Source organism: Miniopterus natalensis, chromosome 1, assembly GCF_054644295.1.
Source record: "Miniopterus natalensis isolate mMinNat1 chromosome 1, mMinNat1.hap1, whole genome shotgun sequence".
In the NCBI taxonomy this organism is placed as follows: Eukaryota; Metazoa; Chordata; class Mammalia; order Chiroptera; family Miniopteridae; genus Miniopterus; species Miniopterus natalensis.
The window spans coordinates 21226560-21251387 of NC_142081.1; the positions used below are offsets into that span (position 1 = coordinate 21226560).

Consider the following 24828-nt stretch of genomic DNA (forward strand, 5'->3'; position numbering starts at 1 on the left):
TGCGCGACTTCGTCCCTCGGGCCGCAGTACGCAGGCGCCTAGACGTCTGTGCTCGTCGCCCGAGGTCTTCCCAAGGACAGCCAGAGGCGGGAATGGTGCCGAGCTCTGCACGGTAGTCACGCGTCTCGGCGAAGTGCCTTAATAAAGTACCAGGACTGGTGTGCTATGGCCGCCCCTACTGTTTGTCCTCAAAGAACAAGTCGTTTAACCTTGACCAATGAGTTCACTTCTAGCAGTCCTTGAAGAAATTTTACTCGTTTTATGGACTTCTCCATGCGCCTCAGACTGGAAGATTGCAGCGAGAGGGGCAGTCAAGCCTGCCCCTCCCTTTATGGATTGGGAAAGACTCCGAGAGCTGATGTGCTTGGGCCGCCCACCTTTCAGCTGGTTGGGGGCAGTGCTGGGAATAAAACCGGCTCTGCGAGACTGCTAGCCCGCGGACCTTTTCCGTTTCCCTCAAGCAGGGCTGTCTTTTCTTTCTGGAAGAATCCCAAATTCCTCAAAGATGGATTTACCCTGTGTGGGCCGATTTCTCAATTTCACTAATTATTCATTGCTTCGTTTTGTGCTGAAGTGGGTTCAGCAAGGCTTATTCCTAGGACAGCTTTGGAACCCCAGGGACCCTATGACAGACTATGCTGATTAGGCAGGTAAAAAAAAAATTGCTTTTTACGTTGTATTCATGTTAGAGCTAATAGCGCGGCACAACTCGTGGTATTCAGTAGCTGAAAGATGACTAGAATGGTGAGCAAAGGGATAAGATTCATTACACAAGTTGGAGCTCCTAGTAGCTTCCCCTCTGAGAATTTTACTTCTTTGAGAAAGTTTCAGGAAAGGGGTAGGATTATACTACTTTGCAAATTCCTATAGGCCAGAGCTTATGTCTTTTATCGGTCTTGTACAAGTAGACCTTCAATAACCTTTTGGTGCAATAACTTGAATCACCTGATGAAAAAGAAAATGCTCAAACACAATAAAAGTAATAGCATAAAATAAAGGTAGTCTAGAACTTGATCTTTTGTTGTTTTTTGTTTCAGAACTTGATCTTAAACAATCTTTCAAAGTAGAACAAAAACTGCAATATTAAATTAGTTTTGACTGTCTTCTAGGGCCTGAGAACTTCTTGTATCAAGTGTGATTTTTCTTCCCAAAATGAGTTCCCATTCCAAAAAAATCAGGAAATTGGTATTTTAATTGTGACCTCAGGAGAGGAGAGAAACTTATTCAGAACTACCCAGTTAAACCTCTCCCAAATTCCTGAACCTCAGAAGAAACTGTGTGAGATAATCATTTGTTGTTTTAAGCTGCTAAATTTTGGGGTAGTTGGTTTGCAGTAATGGATAGCTGATAATGCTTGCTAAGAGAGAATTAGGGCTCCTTGGAGAAATCATTGATTCCAGGTGAGCCTGGAACATCTTTTTTGCTAGAAATTAAGGAAGTTAAAAAAAAAGAAAAAAAAAAGAGACATATCACAGGGACACAGAAGCCAGCTTGAAAGGGATCCTACTGGCTAACTCTGGGACAACTTGAGCACCAAAATAATTATGATAATGATTTATAAACATCATAAAAATAGAAATTCATCAATCTATACCAATAACACACAGAATGGAGGGGTTTTGCTTACAGTTGAACAATGTGTGTTTGAACTGTGTAGGTCAATTGAAAAAAATATGCCTGTAAGTGAGCCAGTGCAGTTCAAACCCTCATTGTTCAAGGATCAACTGTATGTTCAAGTCCTGTGCTCTCTGTGTGCACCCTAACACCTTCTTTGTTAAAGAAGAAAAGAAATCTGTTTGAATTTTCTCTTAAACTGATTTCAACCAAGAGTACAAGGGCTTTTAGGCCAAGAAAGAACCATCTTGCTTTGCAATAAATATCAAGTATGCCCAAACACCTTAAACCAGTAAGTCTTTCTTCCTGTTGATAGACCTGTGTATGTGGAAGGCAACACATGCAAAATTCAGGCTGTCTTCAAGTATGCCTCAAGTTTTATTTTGTATATGGCCTTTTTTTAGTCTACTATGCACATATGTGCAACCCCAGGGTCAGCATGTGTGAATAGCTTGGTCCATTTTGCTGCTTCAGCCAGGAGTATGCCTGCCCCAACCACAGCTGCAGCCACAGACTAGTAGAAGCCAGCTGTTGGCCTCCTCCTGCTCACCTGCATGGAGAATATCACCTCCACTGACAATTCCTCTGGGCCCATGTGGGCATTGCCCATTGCTCCAGATAAAGTATCTCTGTTCAGCCACAGCAGAAAAGCTGCCAGTCCTCATGGCCTGCCCTGCCCTAGCAGAACCTCCCCATATTGAGCTGGGGTGGTTGGGGGAATAGGAGTAGCCCCAGGCCAGAGCACTGCAGATTCCCACTGTTCTTACCCAAAGTTCAGCAGTTCTTCAAGCAGAAATGCTTCTCAAGTTGTTGTATGCCTTGGTCAATTTCCAGAGCACAAAATGATAGTTTATGTTAATTTTGTCCAGCTTTATAGTTGGTTTTTAGGGGAGTATATTTGCCAGTCTCCTCACTTGCCCATAACTGGAAGTCTGTTTAGTACATTTTTAAATTCCAAATAATCTTAGAGAAGGACTTGAGATTTTTGTGTGCACCAAAAGAGGCATGGACTAAAATAAAATTTAAAATAAAATAAATAAAATATCTAGGGAACCGTGATCTAACTCAACTCCTTCATTGTACAGAGCAGCGATTTTCAACCTTTTTTTAATCTCATGGTACACATAAACAAATTACTATAATTCTGTGGAACACCAAAAATATATATATTTTGCCAACCTGACCAAAAAAAAAAAAAAAAGTATAATTTTGATTCATTCACACTGGACAGCTATTGTGTTGGCTGTTGTCATTTTTTTCTTTGACAATCTAAAGGAAAAGAGGTCAGTGCCCTGACTAAATAAATAGGTATTGCATGTTTTAAAAATTCTTGCAGCACACCAGTGTGCCGTGGCACAAAGGTTGAAAATCGCTGGTTCAGAGGAAGAAAAAGAGAAAAGCTATATGACCTACTCAAGACAAAATAACTTGGTTAGTTTTTAAAATAGTAGTAAATTAAGGTACCATTTATTTAAGTAGTGGTGAATAAAGCTACCTTTCCTAGAACATTTTTTTCAAATTCTTTAACATATTGCATCAGTTGATCACCTCTGTCCTGTTCATGGACTGTTTCTATGGACATATGACCAGGAGTTTTTAAAAAATGAGTAATGGGTCAAAGTTATGACTAGTTCCCATTATTGTTACCTACCAAGTACTTGTTTCTAAGCCATCGTTTCTAACAAAAATAATACTAGATCTAAAAAATCAAAAACAGAATGTTGAACAGAAAAGGCAAGTTACAGAAGGAAACAACAGTATGATTCCATTTATGCCAAATTTAAAAGCATGCAAAACAATATTGTATGTTGTTTATGCATACAACTTACATTGTAAAAGCATAAAAATACGTAAGGGAATGATGAACTCCCAACCCATATTGAGAATGGTTACTTCTGGAGGGAATGAAATGAGATCAGGGAGGAGAGACAAATCCAATTGCATATCTTAAACTGAGTGGTCAGTATCTGGATGCTCCCTCCCCTCCCCCCTCCCCTCCCCCCTCCCCTCCCCCCTCCCCTCCCCCTCCCCTCCCCCCTCCCCCCTCCCCCCTCCCCCCTCCCTCCCTCCCCCCCTCCCCCCTCCCCCCTCCCCCCCTCCCTCCCTCCCTCCCTCCCTTCCTTCCTTCCTCCCTTCCTTCCTTCCTTCCTTCCTTCCTTCCTTCCTTCCTTCCTTCCTATTGAACTTAGAGAGAGAAGAAGGCAGAGAGAGAAACATTGGTTTGTTGTTCCACTTAGTGATGCACTCATTGGCTGATTCTTGCATGTGCTCTGACTGGGGATCAAACCAGCCACCTTGGTGTATCGGGATGGTGCTCTAATCAACTGAGCTTCCTGGCCAGGGCTGGGTGTTTCTTATGTTATTCTATAATCTTTTTGTATTTATAAAATATTTCATGATTAAGAAAAACATTAAATACCAGATATATTATTTTATAGAGGACAAAAGTTACATTTCAAAGAAAAGGATCCCATTGACTTTTGGTGCACACAAGCATCTATCAAGAACTAAGATTTTGGGGATAGATGGGTGGGAAGAGATTAACCAAAGAACTTTTATGCATATATGCATAAGCCATGGACACAGGCAATAGTGTGGTGAAGGCCTGGGGTGGGGTTGGGGGGGAGGTTTGAGGGAAAAAGGGTCAACGGAGGAAAAAAAGAGGACATCTGACATCTTTACAGAATAAAGAAAAAAAAACACAACTGAGATTTTTATTCCACTCCATGGTCTTATCTGAGGAGCTCAGAGACTTTGTATGGTTAATATAATCTTCAAAAACCCTTTATTTTTCTTAAGCTTTTTCAAAGAAACACTAAGCCTTCATATAGTGAATCCTTATGTTGGAAGACAAGTTGAGGGATCCATTAGTGTCAAGAAAAATTGTGAAAGACTTCAAACTGGGCACTAAAGGTTACTGGGTGCCCAGTCTAGCAGATTATCTCTACCTTTCACTGTCTTTGAGCTATTTTACAACTCTGTGAGCTGCAAAAAACTGATAGCAGTGCAAATGATTCTTGTCCATAGAAATACAAATGCAAATTGTTCTTGGAGTACAATTGATCTCTCTCTCACCCAAGAAACCAGCGTTTCGTCTATTAATCAAATGAATTTCAGCACTGCTGATTGTCTATATATGTGTCTACTTCTTCAGATTATCTTTTGAATCAGTTGTAATATCTTACTAGTTCCCTCATTCATTAATGAGTTAAAATAAAATCTTGGACACATGCTAAGTTTGTATTTGTATAAATCATAATTTTACTTTTAAAAATAATTAGCTTTCCTGGCCAGCATAGCTCCTAGGATCCAGGAGATCAAGGTTCGATTCCCAGTCAGAGCAGAAGCCCGGGTTGAGGGCTTGACCCCCAGGAGGGGACATGCAGGAGGCAGCCCATCAATGACTCTTATCATTGATGTTTCTATTTCTCTCTCTCCCTCCCAAGGAAATAAATAATGATATATTTTTAAAAACAATAATTAGTCTTTAACAGAAGGGAAGAGTGCAGCTTCATCTCATTTCTGCCAAACCACATATATTGCACAATACAGGAGGCAGCTCCTCCCTGGCTATAGACCTGGCCCCTTGGGACTATAAAGTCCTATTATTCCTCTTGTGCTCTTTTTCTCTTACTCCTCCATCTTAAGTACTCTTCTTTAAAATCTATTTTTAAACCTTGGTTCTTTGCTCCCTTAGCAACTGGAAAGATAACTAAGAGAATAATATATAAGGTTTTTTCTATAATTAAGGCCATCTCTACACCCGCTACATGATATAAAAAATTGAAGTACTTAAGGTGTTTAAATCAGACCCATTTTTCAGCTTCGTCCTCTCCAACCTCCCTCCTCCCAAACACCACATTTACCTTTAACATTGTAAACACACTATATATACTTGTCAAATTAATAAACAAGCAGTGGATGCCTTCGTGTGCTTAACACCATAGTAAGTGCTAGTGGTATATCATATGTAAGTGAGAATTCCTGAGCCAGGGAAGTTTACAGTCCAGTTGGGAAGACAGAGAAGTAACAATATATGCAGGATGTAAGTACCAAAAGGAATGAGATTGGCAATAAATGCTTCATTCATTGACCTATTGAGCAAATAGTTATTTATTGCCATTATATGCAGGCACTGTGGTATACAGTGGTGAACAAGACCAGCACACACCCTCCCTTCACCAAGCTCAGTCTAGAAGAGGCCAAGATGAGTAATCGGGCAGTTATAATAGTTCATTGCCAGAATGTCAGTAGGGGAAGCACAGGATGTTATGGGAGCACAAAGGAGGAAAACCTACCCGTGACTTGGTGTCTAAAAAGACCTCCTGGAGGAAGTGATATCTAAGCTGAAATCAGAAAGACCTTGGGCCAAATTAGGCCAAGAGAGGAGATGGAGGAATCGAATGAGATGTAGACTGTGGGAACATTATATAATTAAAGTCTGGAGGGAATAGGAAGCAAAGCATGCTCAGGTGACTGCAGTTTAGTATGGAGAGCGGAAAGGGGTGAGATGAAAGAAGGGAAAAGGGACCACCACGTCACGTGGAGCCTTGTTAGCTATGGTAAGAAATTTCAGTTTTATCCTAAGAACAATGGAGGAACTATTAAAAATTTGTTGTTTCATTTCAAAGATTTGGACCTTATCATATTTGATGTCAAAGAGGTCACCCTGGCTGGAATTAGGAGAATGAATTTTAAGTGGGTGGGACTAGAGGCAGAGAGGCTAAGCAAAAAATAATGGTCACCTAAATGAAAGTAATGGTAGTGGGAATGGAGAGAAAATACAGACTACAGGATGTTTAAGAGTTAAAATCAAAAGGGTTTGGTTCAGTGGCTAGAGTGTTGGCCCTTGGCCTGAAGGGTACTGGGTTCGATCCCAGGAGTTGTAGGCTCGATTCCTGTGCCCCCATGTGGGCACCTGTGGAAGGCAACCAATCAATGTGTCTCTCTCCCATCAATGCCCCCCCCTTCCACTCTCTCTGAAAAGCAATGGAAAAAATAACCTCTGGTGAGGATTTAAAAAAAAAAAAAAGGAGGACTTGATAAAAGATGCAGGCAGAGGTATATGAGTCTATCTGGAGTCCAAGACTGACAGCTGAATTAGACATACAGATTGAAGAGTCAGGATTTGTGGAACAAGATGAGGTTGCTTAGAAAGAAGAACAGAGAGAAATATGGGGAGAAAGCCCAAGGTAGAGCCCTGAAGAGAATGGATAGAGCAAAAAGAGTCTACAAGGAGCAGAGAGAAAATAACCTGAGAGGTGGAAGGAAAACAAGATAGCAGAATGTTAGGAAGGTCAAGGGAAGAGAGAGTGCCTCAAAAACAAGAGCAAAATCAACAGTGTCCAACCAGTGTCCAGTCTGCAGAAAGGCCAAGGAAGTGAGAACCGAATTGGGATCTAAAGGATAGCAGAAAATGCCACCCCAAAATGACTGTAGGAGTTCAGGACATGTAACTCCCAAATATGCTGGGTATGTTGATTATTTTGTGCTGTAAGCACTTGAAAAACAGTAAATACAGGGAAAGGATTTCTCTGAACTTCCTTGTGTACCTAAAAACAGATACTCCAAAAGGAACTCACTTGTCATAAATTCCTTCCCCAGGAGTTTCATCAACCAGGAAAGATTGACTCATCACAGGAGAGGAGACAAATTTTGTTGCAAACTATCATACCTTCCATCTATTCTTTTTTTTTTTTTAATCTTTTTAAAAAAATCCTTACCCAAAGATATGTTTTACTGACTTTAGAGAAGGGGAGGGGAGAGAGAGAAACATCAATGTGAGAGAGAAACATCAATTGGTTGCCTCCCATGCAGGCCCCCATTGGGGATCAAACCCACAACCTAGGTATGTGTCCTGACTGGGAATCAAACCAGCAACCTTTTGGTGTACAGGACTATATTCCAACCAACTGAGCCACCCGGCCAAAGCACCTCCCATCTGTTCTTTTAAGGGCCCATCCCTCTTTCCTAAAAATAATTTGCTCTCCTCTAAGAGGCCTACATTCCCCCTCTCCTTTCCCTATGAAGGCGGTATTTAATCCTGAATTCAAAGCCACCTCCAGGAGTTACCCAGTTTTCCTGGATATCTCCCATGTATACAGAAGGTATACTTGTTCATAAACTTCTGTTTGTTTTCCTCTGGTTAATCTGTCTTTTGTTACAGAGCCTCAGCTAAGAACTCAGAAGAGTAGAAGAAAAATTATTTTTCCTGTCCTTCAAATTATTTAACCACAGGGAACTCATTGGTGATTTTGGTGAAAGCATTTCAGTGGCATGGTAAATGATGATTGCAATAACTGGGCAAAACGACACTACAGTTTTTTGACATTTATTTTGTTACTACCAGAAACAAATGCATTTGTTGCCTCTCTATTCTGTATAAGTACATTGTTGTCCCATTTAACAATTATTTGCGTTTCTCTCCTTGTTAGACTTGAACATCTTGACCCTATAGATGATACCTTATTTGGTTTTAGAGCCCCAGTGGCTAACACAGTCTTTGACATACATAAATTGTGCAATATGTATTTACGATGTAAAGGAAAGAGCAGGGACTCTTTTTTTCAGTTCAAGTTTCTGCTTTATCTCAGTCAAACCTGTAAGCTCTGTGGTCAGAGTCTGAGCATTAGATAAGCAGTTGAGAATAGGAGCTGAAACTGGTAATTCAGCATCTGCATCCTCTCTGTGGCTTCTCATTTATCTCTGGACCTGTTACAGAGAGTCTTAATTTTCTTATCTATGAAGTGACTACCTTGATATTTACCACCGGAGGTACTGAGAACCTTAATTAACATGTAGAAAAGAATCTGTACTCCTCATAAGATGAGCCCATACCATTATTATGGCCCATTTCATTTAATCTGGATGTTTTCTTAACTAGATTGATTTTACATTTCAACATGAATTAGTATGCAGCGCTATTGTTAAATTGAGCGTTGACTTTCACTCCCCAGAAAGTTTTCTCCTTCAGCAGTGGAAAAACAAAGCATACGTTACTGCAGTAATAACACCCTCACTTCTGATCTTGTCATTTCACAAGAATCTTAAAACAGAAGTTCCTCTGAATTATTGCTTAGAGGAGAGACCTTTGGAGAAAAGGCATGTGCCGTAGGCACAACCCGAAATGCTATTGTTTGCATTTTCCCGTTTTCCTTTTCTATTTCCATGTTCAATCTGTGAAAAGCCAGAAGTTGAGACCCAGCATCATATAGCCTCAAACACTTCTTTTAAGTGCTCATTTCTCCCCCAGGTGCTCTACCAGTCCTGTGAGGCTTCTCCCTTGAACCCTCTGATGCTCCAGAGAGGACTTCCTAACACCCGGCCACACCTACTCCTCGCCTTGTCGGCCACTGAAGAAATGGTGAGCAAGCACTGGTGGTTTAAGAGCTGCCAACCCACACCTCAGGATGCATTCTCAACACAACCAGACTCAGTGGTGATGCAATCAACATCCTGTCCCAGTGTTTATTATGGCAAGAGATCGTTTCATACAAAGTTGTAGAGATATAGAGATGATATGGAAGTAAAAATAGATTGTATTTAAGTTACCACTCAGGTGTGTTTCTCTTCAGAATGATGCCTATAATTATCCACAAGGAGGAAAGACCATCACAGGAGATGCTCACTCATATTCACGTGAACAGCACACTTGGGTTTTTAATCAGTTATCCACTCACAATTGTAGCCATCGCCCATTTTTGTCTGATATCATTAATAAACATTGTTATAAATATACCTCCTTTAGTTGATTTCACCATTTCATCAATCTGAACACAAACTCCTATGAACCAGCATTACAATAATATCTTCTGACAGCACACATCACTAAGTCGATGTGCTGGGCATGTGGGAGGTGGAGGAGGTACTAGGGAAGAGCAGGGGAAGGGGTATGTATAATTAAATCAGGAATGAAAATACACTGAAAGGGGTGTCAAGTGCAACTAGTCTAAAACACGATGTGCAACCAAATCCTTGGCAACAGTGTGAAATGACTCTCAGGGAGAACATTCACTTACGACACTATTTTCAGAAACTAGTTGGAAAGGATTGCTAAGCAGCAGACTGCCGAATATCATCCCGAGAAACAGCTCAGTAACAGATGCATAGTAAAAGTGGATGGATGAACATAGATGATAAAGACGCAAGCATTTTCATGTGTTAGAAGTCATACTGTTTTGAGTAAGTTATTAAGAATTTTATATTTCATTCTCAGCCAGAAGAAACTTATTAAGTAACTCTTTAAGTGACAAACATTTCTTTTTTGTTGTTGTTAATCCTTACCCGAGGATGTTTTTGCCATTGATTTTTAAAGAAAGTGGAAGGGAGGGAGAAAGGGGAGGGGAGAGAGAGAGGGAGAGAGGGAAACATTGATGTAAGAGAGACACATTGATTGATTGCCTCCCGCACTGGCCCCGGCAGGGGCTGGGGATTGAACCTGCAACCCAGGTACATGTTGAACCAGGAATTGAACCCAAGACGCTTCAGTGCACCAGCCGACTCTCTAAACATCTGAGCCACATGGGCCAGGGCTAGGTGACAGACATTTCAATAGGTGACGTAGTCATCCAACACTGTTCCCTGTTCTCTGCGGTTCATGCAGTGCTACAGTTGCTGAGGTCCCCGCCTTAGATGCCCATGCACACACAGTCTCCACATACCATGTACGTATGTGCAAAAAGTGCATCACCTCTGACTGTAAAGAATAGAAAAAGGCCCAGTTCATTGCACGTCAGCATCACTGGGACATCTGGAAGCTTGTTGCTTTTTTCCTGGAGGCCTCTCAGGCCCAGCTTTAATTCTACAGTTTTAGTTTACACCCAAAGTTCTGCCTAGACTTGTCTTAAATCCAGCTATTTTGGTGTTTCCCAGGGGTCAGCTTGTGTGGGTCAGGTATCTAGGTGGCCATGCTTATGAGATCCATTGGGATGTTTTTTCCCCTTTAATTCATCTCTTTTTTCTATTCCTCTATCACTTATAATCTGCGCGTGTTTTTCTTCAGTGGATCTTAACTCTGCCAAGCCCTGAGTTGAAGCTGTATTTTCTTTGCTGGGCGAATATAAACCAAAGTGATCCCTGAGGGGGGTGGTCACTAAGGCAGGAAGGCTTGCCAGACCCACAGAAACCAGCAATAGTGCTACAGGCAACACAATGCACAATTTCCTCAACAGCATGTGTCTCTCAGTCCTTCAGGGTATCCAGGGGTCTCTTGATTGGAGGCCTCACACTGATGCCACTCTCTCCCCAGCTCATTGCTTTAGCACAACCAGGAGAAGGTGATAAACATCCTGGGCAGAGGGCAAGGCAGAGGATGGTCACAGCTGAGTGGGATGCTGACTTCCAGCTGCAGCTGCTAGGACCACTTAGTGTCTTCCCCCAGACACAGAGGAAGAGCCTTCACAGCTCCATGTGCATGGATAGTATTTTAAAAGATTAATTTATGGTTTTTCCCCCTCCCTGTATATTCTCTTTCCCATTATGCTTTATTGCCTCAGAAAAAGTATATGAGCCCTGGCTGGGTGGCTTAGTTGGTTGGAGTGTTGTCCCATGCACCAAGAGTCACAGGTTTGATTTCCGGTCAGGGCACATACCAGGGTTACAGGTTTGATCCCAGTTGGGACACATCCGGGAGGCAACTGATCAATGTTTCTGTCTCTCTCTTTCTCTCCCTTCTTCTCTCTCTAAAATCAATCAAAACATATCATGAGGTGAGGATTTTAAAAAAAAAGGTATATGAAAGGGCAGATGGTAGTCTTTTGTTTGTTGATTACCAAGCCCTTAGGACAACGTAGGTTTGTGGCTGAAGTAGAAGAAAGAGTGAAGGAACATGTCCAAGAGTTTTACAGTGGAATGTCCTTAAGAAAGTTGAAGGAAACAGACTCCCTTCAGTCTTGGTTTCCTGGCAGGGCTGCAAGGAGGCGGCAAAACCCCAGAGAGGAAGGGCACTGGGGCCCCTCAGCCTTGCAAATAAGCCCATGTCCCAAGTGGGACATGGAAACAAAGATGCCACCAGATCTGAAGGGACTCCTGGGAAAGGACAGGAGTGTTAATGTTGAATGGTCACGGATGACGCAGGGACAGCAGGGCACCTCCCACCTGGAACTGGGTAAGATGATGGAATCTTCACCTCATCCCAAAGTGGGAAACCCCAGGAATGACAGACGTTAAACATTCCGTCTGTCTGTCAAATGGGGCTCAGAGGCAGAAACTCAATTGATACAGAAAACGAACAAAGTGCTGTTCTGCTCGACAGACTGTGGACTGAGAATCGGGTACTCTCTGTACATTCATAGGGAGCATTGTGGAGCTGGAGCTATGTTTTGCAGCATTCCCTCCCTGTATTGCACACGTTAGATTGTACTCTGCATTGTCACGGGAGATTTGGAAGGCAGAGGTGAGGCAGGTGGCAGCCTGGGTGCTCTGGAGGTTGATTTAGGGCTGTAGGTGTCGCTGTGCTCGCACCCTTCCTTGCTGACCTCCTGGCTCACCTCATTGCTGGGGCAGCAGCGGGGACCAGTTCCCTCGCTCCTGCTGTGCTTCCTTGCTTCCCGGGATGATTCCCAAGTAAATGACTTGCATGCAAATCCTTATTTTATGCTTGGCTTCTGAGAAAACCCAACCTAAACTGGTCTTCACTGAATGGAACAATGGACTGAATCTGATCAGGTTCAATGTGAAGATCCACTCTAAGGTTTCAGAAACAACTACAGGGGAGATACAGTGTCTAATCGCTGGTTCAGTGTGGGCACCGCCAGAGCAGCTGCAGGTCTCAGAGCTGGGGCCGTTTCTGATTGTGCCTGTGGGAAGTCCAGGGGGTCCCAAGAGTCCCAGGTTTTTAGTAATTTTACATCCTGTGCCGTCACAGCAGGAGAATAAGGGTTGTTTGTGTATAGCATTCCACTGGTGCAGATAAAGAGAAGCACATGAGTATGACCCAGATACAGCTGAGCCTCCGTTTCCTGCCTCAGGGCCTGCATGCTGGTCAAAAGAAACTTGTTTGACTCCAGACAGCCTTCTTGAAAGTAACAAAGCCTTTCCTGCATATCTCTCACGAGGTCATTTGAGGAAAGAGTTGCATTACCTGACACAGCAAGCTCTTCAGCCTCAAAGTTCCACCTTTAATGCAGTTGCTTAAATCTTTAGTTCTCCAAAGGCTCCAGCTTGCAGTGCGCTGCCTCCCACTAACCCCCACTTCTCAGTCTGCACATGCAGTTTCCATGTCACACAAACCAAGAGTTGTGCTCAAGAAATAGGGATTAGAGAAGGGGGTAAGGTGGGGGGGAGGAGAGACTAATTATATTTCAAAATGTTGTCCCTGTTGCATGTGAAATTTAATTATTTAAATTGATCCTAAACTTGGGATCCACCGCACCCTTCTCACCAGAGCCAGACCTCCTTGCAAAGAAAATTAGGGTAGAATAATAGTACTCAATTACCTCTCACTTCCCCTGGAAGCCAGTCCCTAGTTTTTAGATAGGTATTACAGGGAGGGTTGCTAATGACCTCCAAGCCCATTAGTAACCTCCTTTTTTTTTTTTTAATTTAATATACTTTTATTGATTTCAGAGAGAGGAAGGGAGGGGGAGAAAGAAAGTTGAAACATCAATGATGAGAGAGTCATGGATCGGCTGCCTCCTGCACACGCCCAACTGGGGATCGAGCCTACAGCCCAGGCATGTGCCCTGACCAGGAATCGAACCTCCATCTCCTGGATCCTAGGTCAATGCTCAACCACCAAGCCACTCCCGGCCAGGCAATAACTTTCTTAATGTTGGCTTCAAATGCTGATGCAAGTAGTGTGGCCCATTGCCCCTTGGGGAGATGTGAACTTCTCTTTCTGCCCTGGCACAGACAAGTTCCCAGTTCTCAAGAAGCACTTCCCATTGTCCAGACACTGAAATTCAGGCTAGTACAAAGGGCTTCAGAAACTGGCTGACCTCTAAATCCTTTCCCATTTTACTCTTTTCTACACCAATATATAAAGTAAAAGTTATGCAGTGAGACAGAGCCAAAACTCTATTTTCTCTGCTAATGGAGGAGAGTAGGAGAGAAGAAAACCCAAAACAGGCTCTATCTGCACAGAGCTCACATTGTCATTCTCACAGTAGCTCACTTACTTCCTGGGCAGCTTGCCTCTGGAGGGGACAGCAAGGCTGCTGGGGTTGTGGGGCCGGCAGCTCCAAGATGCATGAGAAAGGCAGCCCTGGAAGATTGAGCAAATTCCCTGAGGCACACAAAGGTAAGCCAAGGAATTCAGAGGCAGAAAGCCCTTGCTACATTAGTGCCATCCATCTAGAAAAACACAGGCAACACATCATGGAATGGGAAAATATATTTTCAACTAACAAAGCTCTAATATCCAAAATAAATACATATTGCAATAAATCAATACTACAAAAACCCATTAGAAAAAAATGGGCAGAAGACTTGAAAAGGCATTTCACAAAAGACAAAAAAATACATTAAAAAGATGCTCAACTTTGCCCTGGCTGGTGTTGCTCAGTGGTTTGAGTGTTGGCCCGTGCACCAAAGGGTTACGGGTTTGATTCCTGGTGAAGGGCATGTATCTGGGTTGCAGGTTCGATTTCTGGCCCCATAGGGTAGCCAGCCAATCGATGTGTCTCTCTCACATCGATGTATCTCTCTCCCTCTCCTCCCTCCCTCCTTTCCTTCCACTCTAAAAAAATCAATGGAAAAGGGGATTAGCAATAACAACAAAAAAAGATGCTCAACTTCATTAATTACTTGAATAATGCAACTTAAAACAATAACGAGATACCTTTACACATCTTGCAAAAGAAGCAAAGATTTAAAAATCTGACAATATCAAGTAATAGTGAAGATGTAAAGCAATGGAAACTCTTCTACACTGCTGGTGAGAGAACAATTTGGTTCAATTACTTCGGAAAACTGGCAGTTGAATATCCACAGGTGCTATGCACAGAGCCTTTTGCCACCTGTCTCAAACCTGACCATTTCTCTTTGGGTCTCCTAGAGCCCGGTCTGGATTAGCTATACAAAAAAATGAGATCTCCAAAGCCTATATAATTTTATTAACCAATATCATCCTAATAAATTCAGTAAAAAAATCAACAAAGGAATGCAATCTGGTTTGAGCGGTTGGTCTATCCCTCTGTTCCTTTCTTCCCTCCTTTCAGTTTTGCAGAAGAGTGAGATAAAACATACAGGCATAAAAATGCATAAAACATGTTTGGACAGCTTAGCAAATAATTGCAAATCAACCCTCTTTGGAACCAACACCCAGATAAAGTAGTAATTATCAGCAATCAAGAAGTCCCCTGCGTATCCCCTGAGTAATCACAATCCCCTCCATGCCCATTACTATTAACTACTATTATCCTGACATTCATGGTATTAATTTCCTTCTTATTCTTTATAATTTTACCACCTATCTTTGAACTTGCTCAGTATGGATTCTCACTGAATACATTCTTCTGCTGTCAACACTTTTTCCCTCAGCATTATGTTTGTGAGATTCAAGCATATGACTGTAGTTGTAGGTCACTCATTTTTATTGCCATATTGTGTTCCACTGCATGAATACATATGCTACAATGCATTTTCCTATTCTATTCTAGATGGATAGGGTTATTTCCAGTTTGAGCCTATTATGAACAATGCTGCCAAGAACATTCTTGCCCATAAGTCCTGGTGCACATGTGCAAGAGCTTTTCTAGGGTGATGACCTAGTGTGGCTTCTCTTTAATCCAGGCTTAGCACATTCATTCTTCCCAGTCTCCTCTTTCAAAACTAGTTCTCAGGAAAGGTCATTAAATTCACTCATGCTGAGGTAGGAATGACTGAGAAGTATTACTACATATCCTCTTCCATATAACTAAACTAACATCAAGTGAATTAATTTCTAATAGTAGAACCTCAGCTATCTGGAGGGTTAGGGAGAAATCTATTAGGGTGGGCCCTGAGAAAGATATCACATAGCAGTAACGTATGGGCCAAGAAAAGTAAAAATAAAAACAAAAACCCAAAACAAAGCAAACACAACAAAACAAACATGAAAAAATACATAAGGTGTTGCCCTAGTTGGCTTGGCTCAGCTGTTAGAGTGTCCACCTGCGGACTGAAGGGTCCTGGGTTCAATTCCAGCCAAGGGCATATACCTCGGTTGTAGGCTCGATTCCCAGGTTGCTTCCACTCTCTCTGAAAAGCAATGGAGAAAATATCTGCAGGTGAGGATTTAAAAAAAATACCCAAAGTGTTATGTTTATTATTTTAAATATATCTATATTGATTTCAGAGAGAGGAAGGGGGGGGAGAGAGAGAGAGAGAGAGAGAAAGAGAAACATCAATGATGAGAGAGTCATTGACTGGCTGGCTCCTGCATGTCCCCCCCACAACCCAGGCATGTGCCCCGACCAGGAATCCAACTGTGATCTCCTGGATCATAGGTCAATGCTCAAATGCTGAGCCACGCCTGGCTGGGCTTTATTATTTTTTTTAAATTTTATTTTATACTTTCAATAATCTTGTGAGAAAAAAGGAACCATAAAGACTGTGCTGTTTGAAAAGTCAAAAACCAGGCACAGGGCATGAGGACCCTTTTCCAATGGTCAGCGGCACTTAAAGGCTAACTGGAGTGGTCAAGAAGAAATCCTTAAGGTCAGACACCTACACTCGAGGCCCGCCTCCCTCAGCCAGATAAGTTATCTTCTCCAACTGGTTTCCTCATGTGTGAAATTGATGTGATAATAATACTTCATGAGGTTGTTCTATCAATACAGACAACAGTGCCTGCCACTTAGTAAGTGCTCAACCAATATTCAATATCATTCTACTTATTCTAATTTTTTAAGCTGAGCATGGACACTTTTTGTGAGAGCCCCGTAAGCAAATGATCTGAGTGGGGTTCACTGAGGCTATTGGCTATTAAGGGGGGTACACAGGAGAGAAGAGGGAAAGAAAGCAAAAGTGAAGCCGGAGAGAGAAATAAAAGGGGCACATGTGCTAAGCAGGAGAAAAGTGCCAGATTTCCAGAAGTGGGTGGCTAAAGGCTGGTCAGACGGATAAGCAGAGGGATTGACAGAGGGAATGCTGTAGCTGTAGTAATAGGTCCTGCCTGGGGAGAGGTTTGAGTAGGTCTCAAACTTCTGGGTCAGGGCAGAGAGGTCAGACCTCATCAATACATGATTAGCAAGGTGCAGGGAAAGAAGTGAGTTAGATAGCAGTTAGCAGACAAGGACGTGCCTACCCACAGGGCAGCCAGTGCTGATGGCTTCCCTACTCAGGCATCAGGAAGACACTCAGCTTTTCTGTCTCAGGATTTTCTCTGAGCTTGAGCTTGCTCAATCGACTTTGCAGGGACAGTCAGAGGAGGAAAGTGTGTGGGAGGGGTGGGGGGGGTGCCTCCCAGGGGCAGCTCTCAATCAATACAGGATGAAGGTTGATAAATGTCTCAACCTCCCATCCTTCAGAGGGACAGTTCTAGGTGATTTTTATATGGCTTTTCAAAGGTCTCCAGGGAGATTGTGCCAGTTGTCCACAGTGAAAACCAGCTCAGTAATGCATCTTTCATTGGCTTTCCTTTCTTCCCTGTTTCACTCTCCCCTCCTCCTCATTGTTGTCCTTGGATAGCTTCCCAAATAAAGTACTGTCACCAAAGTCCTTGTCTCAGTTCTGCTTTAGGAAGGACCCAAACTAAATTATATTATCATGTAGCATAAATATGAGAGCTGAGATCCAAACAAAAAATAACAAAAACCCCACCCCTTCCTGACTTCTTGCTCAAAGTTGAAGAAATATGGTCAAATGGAAATTAGGAATTTATTTATTTATTTATTTATTTATTTATTTATTTATTTATTTATTTATTTATTTATTTTTCACCAAAAGAAAATTATAAGAACTAACAGAGTCGAGATTGTAGCACAAGCTAAATGTGCTCAGATAGACTAATCCAATGTGAATGGGCATATGAATAGAAGAAAAAACAAACCAAAAAATATTAGAAGAAAATGGAAGCAACCTGGAAATAAACCCTGGAGAACTTCTCACACAGGAGGGACCACACAGGAGGCTGCTCATTGCAGGGCTATTTGTGGTAATGGGAGTTGAAAGCTTCGGGGGCTCACTACTAGGGGAAGGGGTGAGTAAAGCAGTTAAGAGCAAGAAATTGCATGTGCCACAGCCATGTGCATAGCTTATAAAACAGCGTTGAGTGAAAACAGTAAGAAATAGAATAAGGTCTATGATGCAGTATCATTTACATGAATATTCCATACATATACTACATGTTTTATAAGAAAGCATACAAATATTATTATACCTGTCAAATGCACCAGATTGGCTGTCTGGTGGGCAGGGGGAATTGGAGTGGGAAATGGGGATAAAAGGGAATTCTTTAAAAAGTGTCTTATATGGACCAATGACAACTGTGTGGCGTATGAACTGAGGAGTCAGGTAGTTTGATTTACTCAACTCTGCACCTGAAGCCCGAAATGAAAAAGAAGGAAAACACAGGAAGACACTATTATAACCTTAGTTTAGGGAAGGCTTTTTAAATAAGGTAAAAACACACAAACCATAAAGTAAAAAACTATAACTTTGACTACATGCACAAAGAGGCATCTATAAGATTTCAGCGCAACATTTTAGTAATAGCTAAAAGTTGGAAATGACCTAAAGGTTCATCCAGAGGGAAATGGTTCATCGTGGCCTATTGATGCCATAGAATACTATTCAGGGTCAAAAGAAGAAGTTAACTTGTGTGTACTGTCAAAGGGCGCAAAACTATAAGGAGGCCATTCTCAGGGTGGTGCAGGTCTCACCCGCCTCAGCCTAGTCCTGACCCTACCAAGATATATTGATAGGTGAAAAAAGCAAGTTGAAGAAAAAAAGTATAATACAATATAATATATGCTATAAAATGTGGGGTGGCACAAAAAGAAATCTATGTTTTTGTCTGTATATTCTACACATATGTAAATGCTTAGAATGAAGTCTGGGACATTTAAAAAATAAATATATGTGTTAAAGGGGGGTAGGGAGCATTAAAGGTTCGTTACATGACTAGTTTCTCTGTGGCAAGACCTTCCAGAAACTTTGAGCAATAAGGCTAGTTTTTCCAAGTGTCACTGGGTTCATAAGCACTCATCTTCCAGGGTCATGCTGGAGAAATTTCTTGGGCCAGGGCCTGTACTTTCCCAAGCTTTCCAGCAGGGGGCAGAAGCATCATGAGCCCGCAGCCCTGGCAAACTACCCTGTGACCTGATATTTAGGGCTGGGCCTGGCCTGCTTGAGCTGCAGACATTTGGCCTGCTTGTTTGTCCACCATTAAAAGCTGATTATTTTTAAGTTTTCTTGCAGAGTGGCAGATTCGAATATGTACTCTTGGCTGCATAGTTTAAAAATTCTGAACATGCATTTGAGTTCAAGGTAAAATCTAATTTTTTTTTTCCAAAGTGGAATTGACCCAATTTATTTATTTTTTATTATGGAAGTTGAATATATTCATTACAATTTTAAAAAAGTATAAAGTAGAAAACTTGTAGTTTATTATCTGGAGAAAACACTTTAATGTATCTATTTTCTATATTCTTAAAAACATATATAAACACTTTACCAAAAGGGCCATCATATTATACATACCATTTTATAGCTGCTTCTTTTCAAGTGGATCAACAAGATCACTTTTGAGGCATCTTTTAAGGGCTCAATATTAAGTGAAATTTACATATGCGTTATTAATTCAGTTTTTCCATTAAAAGCATCCTGACATTGAGTGGGATGGACCAAGACCTCCATGCCATTGTTTGGTCTTCAAGTCTGGTCATGTTGTTCTGACAGGGATGGCCTGGCATTTCTAGGAGCAAATCAGCAGCACAAACCAAGCCATTTTTGGATCTACACCTCGGAATAATGTAGAGTTATGACAGCCAAGAGCTTATGTCGCTCATGGTCTTTTGCAGGTTTCCCCACACAGTGGCTTCCTGGATGATGAATGAATATTATTTCCATCTATTGGATAACAGAAGATAATCGCAGCTCAGCTTTAAAATCTCTCTTGGAAGAGTGACCAAGCTGTCCCTCTGCATATTGTGTGAACTGACTTACTTGAAAGTAGACTTCGGACAGACAGATTTTAGCTGCTTCGCCCTAGGGAAGGTGATTATCTCATTGTAGAAATTTATAATGTGGCCCTTACTGATTAATCATTCAGGGAGGTTTTGTTCCAAAAGGATAAAGTAAGGGACTCATATGTAAAGATATGTCAGATTTAAATTATCTTTCTTTCTGGCACTATTCTTCCACTTGTATTAAATCTAAATCCTAGAAAACTTAACCAGATGAGATCTATACTTTTGGAAAGTGTGTCAAAGAAGCAAAGAATTTCCTGTGGCACTTCAAATGATCTTCCTCCAGGAGGTGGAATGAAGAAAAAGACTACCCGTTTTGTAGAAGGTAGAGATGCTGGTAACAGAGAAAACCAGATCAATAGGCTTATTAGGAGAATGAACTAAGGTATCTACCATGGTTATTTTTGTAATCTGGTCAGTTAATAAACAGTAAGTGCTTTAAAATTGGAAAGAAAGAAAAAAGACAGGTGTAAGTTACTTTGTAACACAATAGATGCTATGATGAAAGTAGGTGCCAGAGCTCAGGGAAGGGTTACCAAATTCAGGCTACATGGTCAAGGAGGGCTGCCTGAAGGAGGAGGCACTTCAAAAGAATCATGCCTTTGAGGAGATGCTGCCATTTCAGGAAATTGCAGCTTAGTGAAGCCAGCTAAATGTCTTCAGGTGATCCAAGGGAGAGCCCAGCCCTGGCTCACAAATCAGTCATCTTTCCCTGTGCTGAGACTTTCATCTTCCATAAGGAAGGACTCTGAACCAGAGAAGAAAACTGTAGTCACAGATTCTAGTTCTGATGCTGGACTAGGCACTGGACTGCTTTGTAATGTTAGACACCTTAGGTCTATTCTACTTGTGAACAATTTCCTCCCCTGAGGAATTAGAACTGTGGTCATTCTTCATGGAGATGATAGAATTTAAGCCAGTTCTTTCCTTTTATACAGATGTGTCAGGTGTACGTACATATGAAGAAAAAGTTGTCACCAAATGAAGATCCACTGAAGTGGGAAGAGGGGTGGTAGTCAGGGTCCTACCTCTAGGTTATCTGGACAGTCATCTAGCCCTAGGCTTCCCTCCCAGGGTCCACAGGTAGGTGGGTGTCCTGTGGCCTGAGATGGGATCTCTTTAGCATTCAGAAAGCTGAGCAGGGCCTGAGGTGGCTAGAGGAGCTCTGTGCCTTTTCCCCAGTGCTTAGTAAATGTTACCTTTTTACTCTGTGCCATGATATAAATAAGAAAGGAAGCCTTGATCTAGCATCAGTGGCATTGCCAGTCCTGACCTCAAACTCTCTTTTACCAAGAAAGGCCAGAGATTGATGAGAAATAACTTTTTTGCCCTAGTGATACAGCTTTATGATGGTAGTTTCTGCTCAGGAAGAAAGGTTAAGGAAACACTGTCTCTCACAAATGAGCTACTCACAGTTTGCATGACCCTTGGGCTAGAGTTCTATAAACCAGCAGGCCTGGCGTATACAGTGGGAAATTTGGTCCATTGGAGCCTGATGCTTCATACTGACTTTCAATTTGATTTTCTGGGTCAGCTGGATCAGTGAATCCTGTGTTCATTGTAACATGTTCCAAAAATGGCTCTGTTATGAATTGGATTGTGTTTCCCTCAAAAAACTATGTTGAAATCTTAACCCCAGTACCTTAGAATCTGACCTTATTTAGAAATAGGTCTTTGCAGATGTGATTAGTTAAAATGAGGCCATACTGGAGTAGGAAGGACCCCTAATCCAATATGACTGGTGAGAAGACAGTCATATGAAGACAGACACACAGGGAGAAAACTATGAAGGCAGAGATTGGAGATATGCAGCTATAAGCCAAGGAGTACCAGGGCTTGCCAGCAAACAACCAGAAGCCAGGAAGAGGCAAGGAAGGATTCTCCTACAGGTTTTGGAGGGAGCATGGCTCGGCTGACCCTTATTTTTGGACTTCTAGCCTCCAGAACTATGAGACAATAAATTTCTGTTGTTTTAAGGCACCAAATCTGAGGTGCTTGATTACAATAGCCCTAGGAAACTTACACGGCCTCCCAAGGCTGAGGTTTTATCAGTGCGCACACAAAAACAGTTTGTAGTCTTGATTTGATGGGCATAATTTCAGCATCTGTTTTCATAAATTTTGCTTTTGCAAATCCCTGGGACTCTGATGTTGCTCTTGAGGGTGCTAGAGTGTCCTGATGGAGTCCAGTGTTGGCTCTAATACCTCTTACTGCCGTGAAGTGGGCCCAGATTCCTTAAGAAGCACCTGAAAATGCGATTTTTAGGTCCCACCTGAGACTGAATGGGAAAATTAGGCTTCTTTTTTCTAGTTAAGAGACATTGCACAACTTACACTTCCATATCCATTGATAGTCTTTCTCATTCATTCATTCATTCATTCATTCATTCATTCATTCATTCACTCATTCATTCATCCCCTATTGCACAACTACTGTGTGTTAGTGGTGGATAGTCAAGGCCTCTCCCCTCACTGAGCCTCCAGCCTAGGGGCAGCCTCACACTACTCCACTGGTGCAGACACTGTCTCTAAACCTCGCAAAGCCTCCTCCTTGAGTAAAGTCTGCCTAACTTAGAACACATCCCCCGTGGTGACAGACCTCCCCCTTTGAAGGAGGAGAGGAATCTTTGGACCACCCAGACTCCTTCAGAACCCTACCTGGGGAATGAGATGTATGATTAAACAAAGGAAAAAAAAAATCTAGGACTTTGTTTTTCCCCTAAAAACCTCAGAAAAAACCCCAAAATATTTTAATGGCAATACATTGAGATAGTTTCATAACTCATAAGATGATGACGTGGAAGAACAGTGTTATTTAGATATTTTTTAAATGTCCTGTTACATCGTGGTCATATAAGGAGATCCTTTTAACTTAAGCCCACAGGGCTCACTTGGTAGCCTTTCCCTCCTTTCCTTTGTTCTAGAGGAGCAGGTAAAGGAGCAGATCTTTAAATTTTTTTTTGCATCCTGATCAGGGATCGAACCCAAAACCTAGGTATATGCCCTGACTGGAAATGAACTCACAACCTTTTGGTGTATGGGAGGTTGCTCCATAACTGAGCCGCCCCTTGCCAGGGCAAGGAGCAGGATCTTTATCTCCCCTTCTTTCTTTCTCTTAATCTTACTCTTGAATAAATAGAAGGTGCAGAGCTCAGACCTTTCAAAACAGCTAGTGCTTCCCAGAGCTAGATTCTAGATGGCCCTCATTATTCTTCCTGACTTGCCCAAGGATCTTCTTCCAAGGTCGTCATCTTATTGTGATGTGAGCCTCATCACAGCTGCCACAACACGTCACAAGACAGGTACATGGCCCACACTCAGACGAAGCTGCAAGTGAAAACAGGAAGCAGGCTAGGATTTCCATTCCAGAGGAAAATGCCTCCAATGCCTTGCAGAATGACTCCGAGCTTCTGCCTCAGTGAGCTGACCTTCATTTCAAAGTCTAAACTATTTCGTTATGGTATATGGAAATGGCAGAGGTTAAATTCAGTGTTTCGTGAGGCAATCACATATCTAATAACCCCCTTTTGTTATGTCAGAATAAGACCATCTCTGCAAAGGGCAAAGAGGGATTCATTCATTCATTCATTCATTCATTCATTCATTCATTCATTTACCAGATAGGTATGAAGTGACAGGCACTTTGACAGACGATGGGAAATCTAAAGCTAGAAACATAGTTTCTACCCTTATAGGGCTCCTGGTAGGGAGAGAGGTATAAACCAAATGTGGTGTGATATGGCTTGAATGTAATCAGGACTTCTTGAGCCACTCTGCTATATGTTGGAGACCTATCCCAGCATCCAAACCACCTGCTCCCAAGGCATTCCATGAGCAGGCAAAGGAGGGGGCATACACCACTCATCACCAACAAAGCTTGCAGTCGTCTCCTTTGCAAAGCATCTCTGCTTCTTTCCCAAACTGCCTGTCACCTCCTCCCACCCCAGAAGCAGGACATTAGCTTTTTCTCTCCTCCCCACCTTATTCCTCGACTTGTAACCTGGCTTATTAAAAACAACAACTTATCTCAAATGTCTCTCAAGATTGCGTCTAGGAAGCCTCGATTCAGTGTGTCTGGTCCTGCGGGACTGTAGCATGTAAGGCAGGACGCGTGAGGCCAGAGAAGAAGCCTGGTGTCAGAGTAATGTGACCTTCCGTCCTTCAGACTATTTTTCATAGAAGCTACACCTACCCTTAATTTTTTGATTACTTCTAAGATTGCAAGGCTTGGTAAATAAGAAGAGAGGACACCCAGCTAAATTTGAATTTCAGATAAACAATGAATAATTTTTAGTATAAGTATGTCTCATAGAATATTTGAACATATTTATACTAAACATTATTTATTATTTATTTCAAAGTCAACCCTAACTCCTTCATAGGAGGCACTGTGTCCATCCATTAGGAGGTGCCGGCTCTCTCACCATCTCTCTTTTTGCGATGTTAGTGGCTGGTGATGGCAATCATGGCCTAGATTGATTATTTCCCTAGAGGTTGTAAAATTATGATGTTCTAATTCTACTTTCTTCCCCTTCATTTCTTAGCTGGAATATGTCTATAAAGAGAAACTGTCCCTCATCACCTGTTTGGTTTGCCTGGTCATTTTCATATAAGAAAAGCAGGATACAGGCTTAATTCTTTTTATTTACGAGTTTTCAGAAAAATTGGTTCCCTAGCATCCTCCTAAGGTGATCAATGTTCCTTCCCTTAAAAGTATCATTATGAACTTGGGGAGTTTGACACGTATACCTTTTGATCCATTGCTATCAATGTTCTTTTAGATGCTCAGATTGCCCTATCTTTGGCCAGTGGGAGCCTCTGGCACTTGGCTTCTGAGACCTTTTGATGCCACTCCAGTAGCCTTTGTTCCTTTGCTTTCTAGTGTAACAAGTGTCCCAGGTTCATCTTACACATTTCCAGCCCAGACTTGGAACAAGACATTTCTCTTAGCAACCCCTTTAGTGGGAAATGATATTTAGAGACCAAACATTTCTGACTTCACTATTTAAAACTATAACAAACCTCTGGAGCAAACACACATTTATATGCTCCCTGAGATCCCCTTACCCTGATCTAATGATGCGGGACTGAGAAGCAACTGGAGG

The 24828-nt window shown here is 42.0% G+C and overlaps 1 protein-coding gene across 2 annotated transcripts in view; it reads left to right on the forward strand.

Moving 5' to 3' along the window:
* Positions 1 to 90: 90 nt before the first annotated feature.
* Positions 91 to 24828, forward strand: part of MIDEAS (mitotic deacetylase associated SANT domain protein) — a 104992-nt gene continuing 80254 nt past the window's right edge. Inside the window, exons 1-2 of one of the 2 annotated variants that reach the window (XM_087819281.1) lie at positions 91 to 650; positions 8867 to 8977. The gene's annotated coding sequence lies outside the window, so the exon portion shown is untranslated. Of the gene's footprint in view, positions 651 to 8866; positions 8978 to 19328; positions 19753 to 24828 lie in introns of those variants that run through there. The other variant, XM_087819289.1, reaches the window with a different exon arrangement.